At 41.5% G+C, this 15,617-nt stretch overlaps 1 protein-coding gene across 1 annotated transcript in view; it reads left to right on the forward strand.

Moving 5' to 3' along the window:
• The window catches only part of LOC126176401 (uncharacterized), a 283,679-nt gene that overhangs the window by 252,637 nt on the left and 15,425 nt on the right, over window positions 1–15,617 (forward strand). The gene's annotated exons all lie outside the window — the stretch shown is intronic.

Raw genomic sequence — 15,617 nt, forward strand, 5'->3', positions numbered from 1 at the left:
GTTCGTGTTGTGGCGTAACCGATGACGTTTTTCCGCTTTCCTTGTATGCAGTATAAATTTTGGTTACGATGGGTCTTGAAACACCAAACACTTCAGATACCTTGGTTACGGAAGCACCCATCATACCTGCACCAACGATTTGCCCACGTTCGAATGCACTTAGCTCCAACATAATGCACTCACGGCTACACAGAACACTACTCTGACACGACTAACATTAGCAACGTACTGAGGACACTATGTAGGCGCCGTTCGTGGTCAAACACAACAGCGTAACCTGCGGGCTTAGCTGGCATCTGCTTCTATGTTGATGCAAGCATTTCTCGCCGTGTTTCCGTATTGTCCAGCCTCTGTACGTGTACACTCCACAAATCAGCTCAGGTCATACGGCGTAGGAAATTTCTAATTTCGCGAATGGTGTGCGGGAACAACTATCAGTAAAATTCAAGTCGGAAATCGAATTTTTCTAAAACTTCTATAAATGTTATCAATGTTTCTTGATATTTGTCTGCCCAGTTGTTGTCAGATAATGCGCCTGTATCATGGAATTTTCTAAGATATTGGTGCAAGTGAAAAAAGAGCGGTGGCATTCTATCAAGTAGTCACCATCCCATTCTCACCACAGTAATTATAAGCACGTAGAATGCTTTCAGATGCTTTATTTACCTCTGATTGTAAACAGCAACCTTGCCATATATTTGTCATGGAATTGAGGTGCTCACTTATGACGAATGTTTAATGCACTCTTTGCGTTGCACATACTTTCACATTTTCGAGCGACCAGATGAGTTATGCCACTTCACCTTTCACATGTATCACTTGTAATACCCTTTGAATAGCTCCATCATCATAAATTTCATATAGTCACGGCCTCTGGCGAGATTTATCCTATATTTTCATGTTTCGCCCAATAAAAAACTATGAGACTACGACAAAAACGTTTTTAAGACGATAGATATTAGTACAGTTTATACGACTGTGAAGTACAGTATATACACAGTTAAAATCCAAGTACAAATTTGTACCGTATTGGTCCCTTCATCCACTACCCGTCACTCTATTTTCCTGTTCTTAGTGACATTTCTCCTCCGCTAGATAAATTTTGTAGCTTAAAACACTTTCTTATTCAAGTTTCTCTCCCATTTACGCAGTATTATGCAAAGAAGTCCACATATGGTAGGTGTGAAGGGCAGCGTGGACAAGAATCCGGTTATACTGTTCAGTACAGAAATGTGTAGCGACTGAGAATGCCGAACTTACAGGTGTGTGCTTTGTATGTGCAGTAAGGAGCTTGAACAGTTATTTATGGAGAAATGTTAGTCATCAGTTGGCGTTGGCGTTAAATTTAGTCACTGGGGCAAAAGCGCGGATCGGAATAAATTATGGTGGGTATAATACAATAAGCAAAAAAACTGCAGCAGAGTGACGTAAAAGTGTTTCATTAAGCTCTTTTGCTGCATATACAATCACAGGCAGACGTGATCAGCAATCAGTAGCACTTCACGGTAAAGCGAGGGAGAGTAGTTTCCCGTTAACGAGCCGCTCGGCGCGAGTGACGGACATTTTAACTGCGTCGAGCCGGCAGTATGGACTGCGCAGCGGACAAATCAATCGCCAGACAATAGCAGAATTGGCGCCTCACGCAGTGCTGTGGCGTTATGAAACACCTCATCCATAAACAAGAGCCACTTGCATTTCGAAAGACACGGTAACGTCAGTCGACACCCGGTCCCATAACTTTGCTTTCCAATAACAGATGGGAACTCTCTTACCCGGATATTATCAACAAGCTTGAGAACTTAGCAAGTGCAGAAAGTTCACTTCAGACATCAGAACAAATTTCGGGTGAAGAAGTTACTGTTCGTGCGCGTCAGTTCCATCATAAGTAATAGAAGATTGTCTACACTGTTAGTACCTACATTTGTACACTTTGTTAGATACGTGCCATGTTATGTGTCCAATAAAAGCTAATAATATTGTACCGATTAGAGTAGTACTAGCCACTAGAGAAGCATAAAACCAAAGAACACTTTATGTGGAGCATATTTCTAATTTTTCGACTATGTAGGGGAGGAAAATTCGTCGAGATTTAAGGGGTGATTTTTTCTCGGTTTAAACTAATTTTTATTGCTTACATTTAAAAAATTGATGTAACGACATATTACTATAATGTCCTTTCGTATACCAGTGCATACTTATAACAGTGTGGTACAAGATAAAAACAACTAATTAGGTGTACGTTAGTGATGTATTTCTAGACAACAACTTCCCGTAATTTCCAGTTCATTCACAAAAGCTCGGATCTGACTTTTCGACGTACCTTGAGTAGTTTGAATTTGTGGTTATTCCTAAACCACAACGTTTGCTATATGTAGTCCCTAATTTATTCCATTCAAGACGTTCATATGAGGTGGAAACATTCGACCCTCATTGACGAAATTTAATTTGATAAGTTTTCGGAATACGCATTTCCAGAGTGCAAAAGCATTTCTTGCAATTAATTATGTGAAGAGTACTGTTATCATATAGTTATTAGTTTTATTAATGACGTCCAGGTATTTAATTTATCATTTTCAGCTCACAGTGCGTCCCAACGTGTGGCACCCTACATCGCCCGCGTATTTTCCGTATTCCCATAAATACTCAACCTATTTTATTACTCCAACACTGTAATACCGGTACCTGTGATAAGTAACAATTTCGAATCCCCTGTTCGTCCTGGAACGAGCGCCATTTAAATGTTTCTTTATGTAACAATTATTAATCTAAAATAATCCTTCTTAGATACTTGCGACAGTTTATTGAGAAAATTTCTGCTTTGAACAATGTATTTATTTTCATAGTTCAAGTTTTAAGCGGAGGACATCTTAGTTTCTGATTGTCCCTTTTTGTGTAAATCACGGCAGTTAACTATGATTTCATTTTGACACAACGTTGACAAACACAAGTGCTGGGTGGAAACATTTTCTGAATTTTGTCTTATATTGATCTTGCAGCAGGTTTATTGAAATATTCAGTTCCTGGTGCACTGTACTATCATCTGCATTTTTCTGTACGTGCTGTAGCCAATATCTTGAGATATGTCAGCTCAAACCATCGCCTTCGCTGCATGTTTTACATTCAAATGGTTCGACCGTTATCGAATAACCTACTACTGGAAATCTTAAGATACGCACACCTTTTTACACCAACAAAATTTTACATAGTAAAAGTTGCAGCGATAGCAGCCCTCGGTCCTAAAAACGGAGTCTTTTGACCCAGGTTTCGGCACTGCTGTGAATGCCTTCATCAGATATAAAACTCTCAAAATGGCATGCCACGTATTTTTAGTTTAATACGTGACATGGCAATTAAGAGTTTTATATCTGATGAAGGAACTCATAGTAGTGCCGAAACCTGGGTCAAAACACTCCTTTTTTTACGTCCGAGGGCTGATATTGCTGTTAATTTTACTTTGTAAATGGTCGCTGACCACGCATCCTTGTTCAAAACATTAAAAACTAACATTTTACGTATTTTTTCGTCAGTTCTGTCTGTATCCGTTTCTTCTATTTTCTGGATCCTCTTGTTTTGTAGATTACTTGAACAATAGTACAATACTGTCCATTAAAATTGCTACACAAAGAAGAAATGCAGATGATAAACGGGTATTCATTGGACAAATATATTATACTAGAAATGAATGGCTGGCTCTGAGCACTATGGGACTCAACTGCTGAGGTCATTAGTCCCCTAGAACTTAGAACTAGTTAAACCTAAGGACATCACAAACATCCATGCCCGAGGCAGGATTCGAACCTGCGACCGTAGCGGTCTCGCGTTTCCAGACTGCAGCGCCAGAACCGCGCGGCCACTTCGGCCGGCACTAGAAATGACATGTGATCACACTGTCACGCAGTTTGGGTGCATAGATCCTGAGAAATCAGTACCCAGAACAACCACCTCTGGCCGTAATAACGGCCTTGATACGCCTGGGCATTGAGTCAAACAGAGCTTGGATGGCGTGCACAGGTACAGCTGCCCGTGCAGCTTCAACACGATACCACAATTCATCAAGAGTAGTGGCTGGCGTATTGTGACGAGCCAGTTGCTTGGCCACCACAGACCAGACATTTTCAATTGGTGAGAGATCTGGAGAATGTGCTGGCCAGGACAGCAGTCGAACATTTTCTATATCCAGAAAAGCCCGTACAGGACCTGCAACATGCGGTCGTGCATTATCCTGCTGAAATGTAGGGTTTCGCAGGGATCGAATGAAGGATAGAGCGACGGGTCGTAACACATCTGAAATGTAACGTCCACTGTTCAAAGTGCCGTCAATGCGAACATGAGGTGACCGAGACGTGTAACCAATGGTAACCCATACCATCACACTGGGTGACACGCCAGTACGGCGATGACGGATACACGCTTGCAATGTGCATTCACCGAGACGTCACCAAACACGGATGCGACCATCATGATGCTGTAAACAGAACATGGATTCATTCGAAAAAATGACGTTTTGCAATTCGTGCACCCAGGTGCGTCGTTGAGTACACCATCGCAGGCGCTCCTGCAGCGTTAAGGGTAACCGCAGCCATGGTCTCCGAGTTGATAGTCCATACTGCTGCAAACGTCGTCGAACTGTTCGTGCAGATGGATGTTGACTTGCAAACGTCCCCATCTGTTGACTCAGGGATCGATGCGTGGCTGCACGATCCGTTACAGCCATGCGGATAAGATGCCTGTCGTCTCGACTGCTAGTGATACGAGGCCTTTGGAATCCAGCACGGCGTTCCGTATTACCCTCCTGAACCCACCGAGTCCATATTCTGCTAACAGTCATTGGATCTAGACCAACGCGAGCAGCAATGTCGCGATACGATGAACCGCAATCGCGATAGGCTACAATGCGACGTTTGTCAATGTCGGAAACGTGATGGTACGCATTTCTCCTCCTTACTCGAGGCATCACAACAACGTTTCACCAGGCAACGCCGGTCAACTGCTGTTTGTGTATGAGAAATCGATTGGAAACTTTCCTCATGTCAGCACGTTGTAGGTATTGCCACCAGCGCCGACCTTGTGTGAATGCTCTGAAAAGCTAATCATTTGCATATCACAGCATTTTCTTCCTGTCGGTTAAATTTCGCTTCTGTAGCATGTCATCTTCGTGGTGTAGCAATTTTAATGGCCAGTAGTGTATGTTTCAACTCTTCTCATGCCTAAGGTCTTTCTTATTGTTAGTGCCTACTGCCAGATAGTGTTACCCCAAAGTCTAAAATTATATCTATCACTTTTTAAACTATCCACGCGTTTTCCATCCCTCTCTATTTCTGTTTTCTTCCTTCCATTTTCTTCTATTATTTCTCGGTCTTCCTCTGACCAGTCAAATTCTTCTCCGCATTGATTCCTTCTGTTAGATGTTACATTCGCCGAGAACGTAAGAAGGAAATTACTTAATACAATTTTAGTACAATTGACATTTTATAAATTCCGTACAGCCACACAAAAATCTTGACCAATGAGTATACCATGTTAGGTTTGAAGGTCAGTACGCCCATGCAACATTGTGCCTCCCGTCACGATAACATCTGGATCACCAGAGCGATCATATTCGACAATGTTCCTGGATGCATACCTTTCGCCGGAGGCTGTGGCCGAGCAGTTCTAGGGGCTTCAGCTCGGAACAGCGCTGCTGCTGCGGGCGCAGGTTCAAATCCTGCCTCGGGCATGGATGTGTGTGATGTCCTTGTGTTAGTTAGGTTTAAGTAGTTCTAAGTCTACGGGAGTGATGACCTCAGTTGTTTAGTCCCATAGTGCTCAGAGCCATTTGAACCATTTGAGCATACCTCTCGCCGCATGAACCTACATCCAGAATAACTACTCAGACTGAAACTACTCTGATTCGAGAAGAGCACACGACCATCCTCTTCGTTGGTCCAGTCACTATGCTCTTGGCAACATTGTGAACGGTGTCGCGGAACATAACATACTCATCGTCGGGCAAAGAGACGACAGCCATGCAGTCGCCGTGCTACTATGGAGCGTGAAATTGAGCGCGTTGTAGTCCCGTTAAATGTGACTGCAAGCTATTTGACTTGGGTCTCTTCTTGCCTGCTGCACAACGCAGCGGTCGTCTGCGGCTGTAGGAGACCGTGGCCGACCACCTTCTCTTCTTTGGGCATCAGTGCCTTTGGTTCGAAATATTGTCCTGGAACGCGTAGAATGCTGTGAAAAACACCAAACTCTTGGGCCACATTCGTCACACTTCGTCCTTCTTCCATCTTTTCAATGATTCTTCAGCATGTGTAGTCATCCAAATGTCGTCACCGGACCCAGATGTAAAGGAGAACACCATTCGTTTAGCAGGCGCAAAAGCGTCACAGAGACACCAGGAAACTCCAGTTGCCGACGCAAAAAAGAGGTCCGTAGTGCTTCGCAATGTGAATTACTGTTAAAATTCTGAGAGCGCACTTTCCTAGAAGATTCAATCGATATATTGCAGCCTCCTGCGTATATCTCGCGAAGAGATCATGAAGGCAAAATTAAAGAGCTTAGAGCCCACGAATGCCGGACATTTTCCACGCCGGACATTTTCCACGCCGGACATTTTCCACGCCGGGCACTTTCCATGCCGGACATTTGCCACACTTGCCCCTTCGCCAGGTAGCTTGAGTAGCGATCCCTCAGGTAAGGGATGCCCTTTCTCGTACTTCTGTCCACTTTCAAACCGCAGTCTCCACATCTTACTTGATACAACCAGTACATAAGGGACCTTCTTCTTCGACATCTTGGCGAAATACAGAGCTTCTTTTCCGAAATCGAAATATTTGTAGCTTTTGGGAAACGAAAGCAATACTGACAATTAGTTCTGCCAAGTATAAATATAGATCCTCTATCTGTACGGCAGCTTCCTTTCACGCTTAGTGATTGCAATAGAAACAGTCCATCGGCAGGGGAGCAACAAGAAAAAAATGTTCAAATGTGTGTGAAATCTTATGTGACTTAACTGCTAATGTCATCAGTCCCTAACCTTACACACAACTTAACCTAAATTATCCTAAGAACAAACACGCACACCCATGCCCGAGGGAGGACTAGAACCTCCGCCGGGACCAGCCGCACAGTCCATGACTGCAGCGCCCTAGACCGCACGGCTAATCCCGCGCGGCAGGAGCAACAAGAAAGGAACGATGTAAAGAGAATGCGAATGTACGCTAATCATTTCTTTTTGATCACTGCATTTCTGCCTACTTTAATTACTACAACTACACGCCCAAAAGACAATAAAGAAAGAAGAAATTGGAATGTGAATGTTTGAAAAGAACGACATACTCCATATTAATTTACTCTCTAAAATCCGATATCCCTTGCGGCGAAACATTAGTTAATAAAGTGAAGTGGGACAATGTTCAAAACACGACTGAAAATACGTTCACTAAATAGAGATAAGAACAGCTATGACTAACATGTTTATCTAAAGTCGACGTATAATTTTAAAATGTTGGAAATAAGGAAATGAAGCAATACAGAATGCTATGCAGTAACGTACATTGTTGTTCTACATTGTTTAGCTCTGTTATTTACAGGGTCGCAGAGAAAGCATCCTAGGTTTTGGAGGGAAAAGCCATAATTGTAACGATCTGCGCTACAACAGAAACAAGAAGCACAAGTCAAGGAAAAATAATGTAATGTGTGTTTCAGTTCACAAGCGACTTTGAAGCAGATAGTTCCTGTGACTTAGTGTGGGCAGAGGTTATATTCGACAACCGGAGTAAATTAATAACTGGCTCCTTTAACTGACCCCCGGTCTCAGATGGAACAGTTGCTGAACAGATCAAAGAAAACTTGAGTCTCATCACAAATAGGTACGCTACTGACAAAATTATAGTTGGCAGTGACTTCAATCTACCTTCCGTATGTTGACAAAAATACATTTTCAGACCCTATTGTAGATAGAAAACAACTTCCGTAATTGTTCTAAATCCTTTTTTTTTTAATTATTTTGAACAATTAGTCCACGAGGCCATTCAAATTGTAAATGGTTACGAAAACACACTTGACCTCTTAGCCACAAATAATCCTGAGCATCACGACGGATACATGGATTAGTGAACACATAGTCGAGCGAGGCTCAATTCTGTAACAAAGAAATTCACCAAAACTAAACGCGAAATATATCCATTTATAAAAGCATCTAAAAATTCGATTGTCATCTTTCTAAGAGACAGTCTCCAATCCTTGCAAATTATGTAAGTGAAGACCATATGTGGCTTAAGTTCAAAGAAATAGTATCAACAGCATTCGAGACAATCATACCAAATAAATTAATAAGAGACGGAAATGATCCCCCATGGTACACAAAACACGACAGAAAGCTGCTGCAGGAGCACCGAAAAAGGCATGTATAATTTAGATGAACGCAAAACCTCCAAGATTGGCGAAGTTTTACCGAGGCTCGAAATTTGGTACGGATTTCAATGCGAGATGCATTTAATAGTTTCCACAACGAAAGTCTCTCTAGAAATGTGGCGAAAAATCCAAATAGATTCTGGTCCTATGTTAAGAAAACCAGCGGAAAGGCTCAGTGAGCAGCTTTACTGCGCGACAGTGATGAGTAGGAGGAGGGGGAGACAAGGGACCCAACCCTTCGGAGCAGGTAAAATCGTGGCAAATGTCTGGCGTGGCAAATGTCCGCACACAGAGGCTTACCTGCTGTCGTTTTTCCAGGGCGCCAGTCATCATTGGGACAAGAAAGGGGGTCAGTGAGACGAATGCTGGTCATTTGCCACACCGGACATTTGCCACGCCGGACATTTGCCACACTTGCCCCTACGCCAGGTAGCGATCCCTCAGGTAAGGGGCGCCCTTCCTTGTACTACTTCTGTCCGCTTTCAAACCACCGTCTCCACATCTTACTCGATACAACCAGTACGTAAGGGACCTTCTTCTTCGACATCTTGGTGAAATACAGAGCTTCTTTTCCGAAATCGTAATATTTATAACTTTTGAGAAACGATAGCAATACCGACGATTATGTCAGTATAAATATAGATTCCTCAGTCTGTACGGTAGCTTACTTTCACGCTTACTGATTGCGATAGAAACAGTCCATCGCCATGGGAGCAACAAGAAAGGAACGATGTAAAGAGAATGCGAATGTACGCTAATCATTTCTTTTTTATCACTGCATTTGTGCCTACTTTAATTACTACAACTGCATGCCCAAAACACAACAAGGAAAGAAGAAATGTGTATGTGAATGTTTGAAAAGAAGAACGACATACTCTATATTAATTTACTCTCTAAAATGCGATATCCCTTGTGGTGAAACATTAGTTAATAAAGTGTAGCAGGACAATGTTCAAAACATGACTGAAAATACTTGTACGTTGACTAAATAGAAATAAGAACATCTATGATTGACATGTCATCTAAAGTCGACGTACAATTTTAAATGTAAGAAATAAGCAAATGAAGTAATACAGAGTGCTATGCTTGTAACGTACGTTGTTGTTCTACATTGTTTAGCTCTGGTATTTACAGGGTCACAGAAAAAGCATCCTAGGTTTTGGAGCGAAAAGCCATAATTGTAATGATCTGCACTACAACAGAAACAAGAAGCACAAGTTAAGGAAAAATAATGCAATGTGTATTCCAGCTCACAAGCGACATTGAAGCAGATAGTTCCTGTGACTTAGTATGGGCGGAGGTTACATTCCACAACCGGAATAAATTAATAACTGGCTCCCTTTACTGACCCCCCCAGTCTCAGATGAAACAGTTGCTGAACAGATCAAAGAAAACTTGAGTCTCATCACAAATAGGAACCCTATTCTACAATTATAGTTGGCTGTGACTTTAATCTACCTTCCGTATGTTGACAAAAATACATTATCAGATCCTATTGTAGATAGAAAACAACTTCTGTAATTGTTCTAAATACTTTTTTTAAAATTGAAGAATTAGTTCACGAGGCCATTCAAATTGTAAATGGTTACGAAACACACTTGACCTCTTAGCCACAAATAATCCTGAGCATCACGACGGATACAGGGATTAGTGAACGCAGTCGTAACGAAACTCAACTCCGTAACAAAGAAAGACCATATGTGGCTTAAGTTCAAAGAAATAGTATCAACAGCACTTGAGAGATTCATACCGAATAAATTAATAAGAGACGGAACTGATCCCCCATGGTACACACGGAAAGCTGCTGCAGGAGCAACGAAAAAGGCACGTATAATTTAGACGAAGTTGGCGAAGTTTTACCGAGGCTCGAAAGTTGGTGGGCATTTCAATGTGAGATGCATTTAATAGTTTCCACAACGAAAGTCTCTCTAGAAATGCGGCGAAAAATCCAAAGAGATTCTGGTCCTATGTTAAGTAAACCAGTAGAAAGGCTCAGTAAGTACCTTTACTGCGCGTCGGTAATGTTACTGATGAAGTGGAGTTACTAAATGCAATTTTCCGAAATTCCTTCACCGAAGAAGACGAAGTAAATATTCCAGAATTCGAAATGAGAACAGCTGCAAACATAATATAGAAGTAGATATGCCTGGTGTTGCGAAGCAAATCAAATTACTCTATCAAATAACTGATGTTGCAGAGGTGCCTGAACTGTCAGTGACAGAGGAAATCATCAAATATCTTTTCAAAAAGTTCATAATGTATACGAAAAGTAGGCCTAATACGTTTCTGATATTCTTCAATAACAATTAAATTTCAGTAGTAGCTCCTTGCCTAGTTTCAGTTGCTTTTACTGGCCTGTTTAAAGATAATCAACAATTTCGTAAGGAATTTTAATTTTTCAAGGACTATTTCTAAATGTACTTAAATAGATTTACATCTACTATAAATGTTTGCAGCTAAACTTAAATAAAAAAATATTTGAGATGCCAAAATTGTCAGCCTTAGGATTAGATCAGTTTTGGGATGTCAATTTTAGGTTCAATTCAAAGATTCAGTTCCCATTTTCTTTTACAAACCTTATACTATCAGTTTAACGAAGCATGATATTTTAGGTGATAGTTGCGACTCTGAAGCTTAAGAAAATAATTTTAGAACTCACAATTATTTAATAGTATGGCCATAATATTAGAAGGTAGAAAAAAATTATCTTAACGTGACAACAATAGGAGCTCTTACTTAAAAAGGAAATTGCTATTGAAAAAATATTAGATGTAACTGTAAATTCTGGTTACAGGAGGATCATTTGAGTGATGCTTAATGTTGACTTCGTTAATTAGCTGCTTCTCGATTACCCGCTAGTAAACCTAGCTGGGACCAGCTAGTTACATCGTTAAGCTACTTAGGGATACTTTTGTGAGGCTTGAAACACTCTTTAATTTTTACAATAAAGGCTGATTCCCATTACACTTTGCACAGGCTTTGGACTGTCAAAATGATAAATGACCATTTACCATTTTGGCGTGTTTAAAATGAGCCTAAACAGGCTGAAGTAATGCACACTCTATTTATAATTACAACTTAATATTAGCGCCGATAATGCTGCTTCAATGTTTTAGTAATTTTAACTCAGTAATCTGCGAGGTCTCAGTGGTATTCATAGTTTTAATGCATTATTTTTAACGTATTTTAGTCCAGTTTCTGAATATGGGCAATGGCCTTCAAGCAAGGCCTCATGTTGCCAGTCTCTTCATAATTCTTTACGATTCTCTCTATCCTGTCGTCCAGCTGCAAGTACTTCTTCTTCCTCTTCTTACCTTCAAGATTCATTTCCAATTTCATGTAAATGCAGTTTGTGAGCTCTGCTTCCTTTTTCAAGCACTCCACCAAATAGGTGATTCTAGGGTGAGGGTTTCCAATAATACTATGTATTTATTTTGTTTGCCACCCTTCAACAGCATTCGTCGTTCGGTGCTTTTTTCCACAGCAGTTCCACATTTCTATTGGGATCTCTCCATTTTCTAGCCAGTTGTCCACAAAGTAGTCAAAAAATTGAGCATTTCGTTATCAGGAGCTTCTGCACGAAGCTCAATCCATCCATTGCTTACATCCTCCGGTTTTACAAATGCCAGCGCTGCACACATGCTGACGTGAAGTCTTAAATCCTCGTTCTGGCGGTACTCCTCAGTTAGACCGAGAACTTGAATTCTCCTCCATAAACTCTTCTACATGTGGAAATAGCATCCATTTATTTCAGTTGTGGGAAAAACTTGACGAATGGCCGATATCGCAGCTGCCTTAAAATCGACATTCACTTCTTTAGGACACCACTCAGGGATTGCCTGTTTTATCAGACGAAACAGACGAACGTATGTGTCTTTCTTCTTATTTGGGAGCAATGCAAATACAATAGGAAGAACGTTTGTTTCTTTAATCGGGCCTCCTAAGTCTACGTGTATGGTGTAGATTTGTGCGAACTGCTTTCTGCGGCTCTTAAATGTTCCATCCACAAAAAAAATGGGAACATGTTTTTAAACTTTCTTTTCCCTTGCTTCCACTAAAAATCATTATTCTCTCCTCTAATCTATCGTCTTCTAGAAGAAAACCAGTGCCATCTCCCATTTTTAATAGATCTTCATGAAGATCAATTTCGTAAGAGTTCGTAGGCTCTTGTTGGTTCCCCCGCGCTTGACTCCGTCGGCGACGCACGGTTCTCTTCATAGATTCTGAATTCAGCATCACTGTAACAAAGTCATAACCTTTATTATGAAGATTTCCCATTTCATCCGCGTAAATCTCCGATAACTGTATAGTTTCTTCTCGAGACCTTCTCTTCGCCCTTTCCACTTGCTTTCTCATTTCCAGAGCCACATCGTCAGGTGGTCCACAGAGATGTTCTGATACGTTCAATACTTTTCCGTTCTTCGAAAGCAGCTTTCCCTTGCAACGATCCACTTTTCGGCGTAAGCACATCAACGTAACAACACCTTCTTTAGATTCCCTCTGTTTAAGATACACGTAACCATTGTAATGAGCAGAAGGCGTGCCCTTGTTCGTTGTAATAACTTCCATACTGATGGTCACGTTAGGAACTACGAAATCAAACTGAGTGTAAGGACTTTTGTTGCGACCAGCGTGCGGGTTCGGTGACTGTCCACGGGCATTCCAGGGGTTGGTCGGCGGGTGAGGAGGAGGAGGAGGGGGAGGGGGAGACAAGGGACCCGACCCTTCGGAGCAGGTAAAATCGTGGCAAATGTCCGGCGTGGCAAATGTCCGTACACCCAGTGAGACTGGTACACCAAGTATCATGCGCCGCAGCCGTGAGGTGTGAGATGTAAATGTAAATGCCAAGAAGCTATTGCACTTTCATTCGAGAAATTGTGTTATATCACATCGATCTGATTCAGGATTCAGACTGTTTTCGCTACCAGGCATGCCCCTGGGCCTGTGATTCCAAGCCTTTCTGAGACCATTATCTCTGAGTGCAATCATATATTAGCTAGTACCTCCTCGCCTCTCCCCACCGTATCAATAGTATAGCCTAACTAAGCTTTAGAATGAACAACAGTTTTCTCTGAAAATTTTTATTTTTAAAATGACGAAAGGTAAATGTTATTACATTTCTAAGATGTTTTATTCAACCACGACTTACCTTGGCAGTGAGACAATTGGTACTGCTTATTTCCCACAACTCTTTTTTGCAGAATGATGAAGCAATTCTCAATGCATCGCCATTGCTACCTACAAGCCCTCTCAGAGAAGAAATGTAACGAACCACACTGAGGGCAGACATGTGTTACAAAACGTGCTTCCTCTGCACCATTCCTCTCCTTAGCGACCCTTACTTCACCCACACCCTCGCAGTCCCATTTGAAATCAATCAAGTGAAAATGTGTGTACTATACTTAATGTTCGTAAATCACTTGATTGCTGAACTAATTCCTTCTGAACTGGTAGAAATTGAAAGACTCCCTGCTGCAAATGTTTTGCGTATGACCGACCACTGCCACTAATAATGACAATAATAATAATAATAATACAGTGTAGGCCCTGCAGCAGTGTAGTTGCCATTATGTAGTTATTTGTTACGCTGTGCTGTCAATTAATTCGTTTATCTGTTGTGAAGTGAATAATATATAAGGTATATGACTGGTCAGAATGATGGCGGGTGGGCGTTAGGGTCTTAGGGCGAGCCGGTGATCAGCATTTGAACACGGTCGAATAATTTACTTTAACTTTTATTAAAAACTTGTTACATACATACTCAGAAGAGGTCAGTGTCCTCGCAGCCTACCGACCCGAACGCGACGCGGAAGCCCGGTGTCTGCCGACGCAGCAGGGTGTCTGATGACAACAGCCGCCCGGCCGACAGAAAGACCCACTTTTATTCTGCGTTGCTAGCTGACTCGCGCGGCAGCGACCCGGCAAAGCGGAATCAGCGGTGACGGAAATATGTGTACCGCGCTGGAGGGTGAACGATCGCTTGCCTACTTCACCCGTTCCCTTACAAATGAATCTATTTCTGATCCATTGCGGGAACTACCTACAACTCGGAGAAGGCATTTTCTTTATATACTTTTTTGTTTATTTAACCTGATCTGATTAGGTCCATCATGCCCTCTCTTACATCAGAGCAGGGTTTCACATATACAGTACCTTTTTTGCACCAGCCTAAGAAATAACAATTTTAATATGACAAATATTATTAAAAAAAATGGCTTGAAATGGCTCTGAGCACTATGGGACTTAACATCTATGGTCATCAGTCCCCTAGAACTTAGAACTACTTAAACCTAACTAACCTAAGGACAGCACACAACACCCAGCCATCACGAGGCAGAGAAAATCCCTGAACCCGCCGGGAATCGATCCCGGGAACCCGAGTATTATTAAAATAATTTGAGTATCTGTATTGAGAGTGTGAGTAAAAATATTAAAATATTTGCTATGAACTTATAAAGTTAATACTGGCAGTACTTCTACTGCTGCCGGCTTAGTGGCCGAGCGGTTCTAGGCGCTTCAGTCCGGAACCGCGCGACCGCTACGGTCGCAGGTTCGAATCCTGCCTCGGGCATGGCTGTGTGTGATGTCCTTAGGTTAGTTAGGTTTAAGTAGTTCTAAGTTTTAGGGGACTGATGACCTAAGATGTTAAGTCCCATAGTGCTCAGAGCCATTTTTTTCTACTACTGCTGCTGCTAATAATGATAATGACAGTAGTAATAACAACAATAATCTATACAAACAAAAACGTAAATGTTCGTTTGTTCAGAATCGTGTATCTCCAAACTTTCTTAACTGAGTCATTTGAAATCTTGGCACAACGTTGCGTTCTAATACAGGCGCGTTTTTGCTACCTATTTCTTTAATGTATAAAGGGAAAACGTGGTTATCGAAAATCTCAAAATGTACCTTTCCGATTTACTTCAAATTTTTGCACTTTACTGTAATAAACGCTTAGACTCCTTTACATTTATAAAAAGTACAATAGTGAAACATTGCTAGCACACACGAAAGTTGTTTTTTCAGCTTTTTGGTTTATGATCAGAATATTACTACAAAATCTGTCTTTGCATAACAATGGAAATGGAAATGAGCGTTTGGCGTCATTGGCCGGGAGGGAGGCTCCTTACGGGGCAGGTCCGGCTGTGTATATAAAAGGTGGTAATGATTTATTTATTTTAGTCAGCAAAATGTCTTGGGTAAATGAGTATTTAAGCACGGGC

The sequence above is a fragment of the Schistocerca cancellata genome, chromosome 3 (genome assembly GCF_023864275.1).
Source record: "Schistocerca cancellata isolate TAMUIC-IGC-003103 chromosome 3, iqSchCanc2.1, whole genome shotgun sequence".
Lineage (NCBI taxonomy): Eukaryota > Metazoa > Arthropoda > Insecta > Orthoptera > Acrididae > Schistocerca > Schistocerca cancellata.